Source organism: Ailuropoda melanoleuca, chromosome 13 (assembly GCF_002007445.2).
Source record: "Ailuropoda melanoleuca isolate Jingjing chromosome 13, ASM200744v2, whole genome shotgun sequence".
Classification (NCBI taxonomy): domain Eukaryota; kingdom Metazoa; phylum Chordata; class Mammalia; order Carnivora; family Ursidae; genus Ailuropoda; species Ailuropoda melanoleuca.
In genome coordinates this window covers 50403083-50407219 of record NC_048230.1, presented here as the reverse complement: position 1 = coordinate 50407219, position 4137 = coordinate 50403083, and positions in this window count along the sequence as shown.

The window sequence follows — 4137 nt, the reverse complement described above, 5'->3', positions numbered from 1 at the left end:
ACCGCCTGGAATTCACACCCGGAGGGAGCCGAGCCTCACGTGTGCACGGACTCCTTCAGACTGTCCTCCAGGCGTGCAGCCGGTCTCTCACCCAAAAGGTGAATCGTGCCCCACAGAGAGCTCTGTGGCCGGCTGGGCCTGTTCCCCTGGGCCGCTGGATGCTGGGTTCTGTGTCAGTGAATATTCTTGTACAACACAACCGAGCAGCAAGGCACACCCTTGGGGAGTGGCCCGGGGCTGACTCAGGGAGGCTGCGCGGTGACATTTATAAGCGCAAAGTGAGTTTTCCAGAATTTTTTGGTTTTGTTTCCGCTACCCTCAAGGAAGGTGGAAACTTCAAAGCCTTTGCTGCTGTGATGCAAAAGGGGGTCTCGATAAACCCACATTTGGAGGCAAACATCACGGCACCCGCCGTGGTGAGGTTACACAGGTGAGCTCTGTAAAGCACTGCCCGCAGGCCCAGATCGGGGGGCCGCTGCCCGCCAGGACTGGATGGGCATCACTGGGGGTGAGAGGCTCCCTCTCCTGTCCTATCCCAGCCGGTTGTCAGGTAAAAATCGTGGGGGCTCGGGAGGGAGCTCCAAGGTGTTGGTGGCTCAGAACGTGGTTCAGAACATGGTGCGGCGAGCCCAGATAGCGGGTCACCTGAGCCTGATGCTGATTTCATCCCAAGGTCACAGGGCTGAAGGGGGGGCTGAACTTTGATCCCAGAGTGGCCCTGAACTTATTCACTTCAGCCCCACCCTGTACGTAGACCCATGAGTGTCCATTNTGGGCCGCTGGATGCTGGGTTCTGTGTCAGTGAATATTCTTGTACAACACAACCGAGCAGCAAGGCACACCCTTGGGGAGTGGCCCGGGGCTGACTCAGGGAGGCTGCGCGGTGACATTTATAAGCGCAAAGTGAGTTTTCCAGAATTTTTTGGTTTTGTTTCCGCTACCCTCAAGGAAGGTGGAAACTTCAAAGCCTTTGCTGCTTTGATGCAAAAGGGGGTCTCGATAAACCCACATTTGGAGGCAAACATCACGGCACCCGCNGTGGGGCGGCATCCCCACCGTGGCTGGTCTCGGGCTTCGACCCTGAAGTTCCCAAGCTCAGAGCGTGCAGCCTCCAGCCTGCGGCCAGCAGAGGGCGCTCGGCCCAAGGCTGTGAAAAGCAGAGCCCCGACTTAGCTGCTGCCCGAGGCTGGGCGAGCGGAGGCCCGCAGGGCTCTGGCTTCTCCACTTCCAGGTGCCCTCCTGCCACAGAGGCTAGCCAGAGCGTGGCGCTGGGTGTGGGGGCTGCTGGGGGTCACAACTATGGCTGTGGTCCACTGGTGTCCTGGGTGCCCGGCTGGGGGCAGCCCTGCACATCTCAGCGAGGAGGGGGGCTCCTTGGTACCCCAGGAGGAGCTTTTAAAAATACACCTGCCCAGGCCCCACCCCTAGAGACTGTCCTTAGTGGGTCTGGGGTGGGCCCAGACATCAGCATTTGTTAGACGCTCCCCGGACTGAGAGTCACAGTGTACGACCTCATGATGAACTCTGCGTGAGGGGTTGTCCTTATTTCTGCCCATTTTACAGAGGAGGAAACTTTGGCTCAGAGTTGCTGGGACTCACCTGAAGTCACACTCAGGTTACACCTAGTCCTGTGACGCCACACCCCACTCATTCTTTCATCTTCACGATGCTAATAACGAAAACAGTATCACCGGTGGGCTTTCTCGGCCTGGCTCTGCAGACATTCTGGGCTTTGTGACTCTTTGTTGGGGGCTGTCCTGCTTCAGTGTGCTGGCTGCATGACGCCCCCCAAGGATGTCCATGTCCTGATCCCCAGAGGCTGTGACCCCGTCACCTTACTCGGTGATGTGGACTTCACAGACATGCCTGAGATCTTGCGGTGGGGGGTGGTCCTGGGAGGTCAGGGGGACCCCATAGTGTCACAAAGGTCCTTAGAAGAGGAAGGAGGGCGAGAAAGAGACGGAGATTGGAAGATGCAGTGATGCTTGATTTGAGGGTGAAGGATGGGCCGTGAGTGGGGGACTCAAGTGGCTTCCGGAAGCCGGAAAGGCTGGAGATGGACTCTCTTCTGGAACCTGCAGAAGGAGCCAGCCCGGCCGACACCTGGGCTTCAGTCAGCGAGGCCCGGGAGGGACTTCTAACTTCCGGCGCTGTAAGATAAGCTTGTTTTAAACCACTCAATGGCAATTTGTTACAACAGTAACGGGAAACCACTTCCACCCTCTGCCCCTGTGACAACCAGAAACGTCTCCAGTCTTGCCACACGGCCCAGGCAGCGGAGGGAAGCGCAGGGCCAGACCCTGCAGCGAGCCTTCTGCACATGTGGCCTGNCAGGGAGGCTGCGCGGTGACATTTATAAGCGCAAAGTGAGTTTTCCAGAATTTTTTGGTTTTGTTTCCGCTACCCTCAAGGAAGGTGGAAACTTCAAAGCCTTTGCTGCTGTGATGCAAAAGGGGGTCTCGATAAACCCACATTTGGAGGCAAACATCACGGCACCCGCCGTGGTGAGGTTACACAGGTGAGCTCTGTAAAGCACTGCCCGCAGGCCCAGATCGGGGGGCCGCTGCCCGCCAGGACTGGATGGGCATCACTGGGGGTGAGAGGCTCCCTCTCCTGTCCTATCCCAGCCGGTTGTCAGGTAAAAATCGTGGGGGCTCGGGAGGGAGCTCCAAGGTGTTGGTGGCTCAGAACGTGGTTCAGAACATGGTGCGGCGAGCCCAGATAGCGGGTCACCTGAGCCTGATGCTGATTTCATCCCAAGGTCACAGGGCTGAAGGGGGGGCTGAACTTTGATCCCAGAGTGGCCCTGAACTTATTCACTTCAGCCCCACCCTGTACGTAGACCCATGAGTGTCCATTTGCATGGTGGGCCAGCGTGAGGACGTGTGAGCTGACCGTGTGCTCGGAGGGGTTGTCACCCCCAATCCCGGCTCCCCACCCCTCAGACGGGAGGCATCTCCCAAGTGTGAGGTGGTCTTCTGTGCCCGGGGGATTCCTTCCAACCCCATCAGGGCTGTCTTCACTCGCTTTGTCCCCCCAGGTGTGATCCCGGCAGGCTCTTCCCTGACTGTGCGACCCTGGGTGAGTAGTTTAACCTCTCCTGTGTTTCAGTATTTCAACAGTATGAAAGGGGTAAATCCCTTTCTTCGTGGATGGCATGGAAGGATTAAGTGAATTTGTACAAGCAGGAGTCTGAAAAAGTCAGCTCTGGTAGGGTTGCAAGTAAGAGCCCCAGGGCTCCTGCAGGGGCTGTGGGCGCCTAGGGGTCCCAGCTTACAAGGGTGCTTGCTCCCCAGGAGAGAGATCAGCCCTTGCAGGGCACTGGGGTTTTGCCTTTGGGGCCCCGGCATCAGTGGGAAGGGAGACCCAGAGGCGAAGGCAGAGCAGGAATTTAACCTGGGATCTGTGGATGCACTTAGGGTGCTGTGCACCGCCCCAGAACCATGGGCAAAACGTTGTGTGTCCAGCCACTTTGCGGGGAGGGAGTGGGGCGGCATCCCCACCGTGGCTGGTCTCGGGCTTCGACCCTGAAGTTCCCAAGCTCAGAGCGTGCAGCCTCCAGCCTGCGGCCAGCAGAGGGCGCTCGGCCCAAGGCTGTGAAAAGCAGAGCCCCGACTTAGCTGCTGCCCGAGGCTGGGCGAGCGGAGGCCCGCAGGGCTCTGGCTTCTCCACTTCCAGGTGCCCTCCTGCCACAGAGGCTAGCCAGAGCGTGGCGCTGGGTGTGGGGGCTGCTGGGGGTCACAACTATGGCTGTGGTCCACTGGTGTCCTGGGTGCCCGGCTGGGGGCAGCCCTGCACATCTCAGCGAGGAGGGGGGCTCCTTGGTACCCCAGGAGGAGCTTTTAAAAATACACCTGCCCAGGCCCCACCCCTAGAGACTGTCCTTAGTGGGTCTGGGGTGGGCCCAGACATCAGCATTTGTTAGACGCTCCCCGGACTGAGAGTCACAGTGTACGACCTCATGATGAACTCTGCGTGAGGGGTTGTCCTTATTTCTGCCCATTTTACAGAGGAGGAAACTTTGGCTCAGAGTTGCTGGGACTCACCTGAAGTCACACTCAGGTTACACCTAGTCCTGTGACGCCACACCCCACTCATTCTTTCATCTTCACGATGCTAATAACGAAAACAGTATCA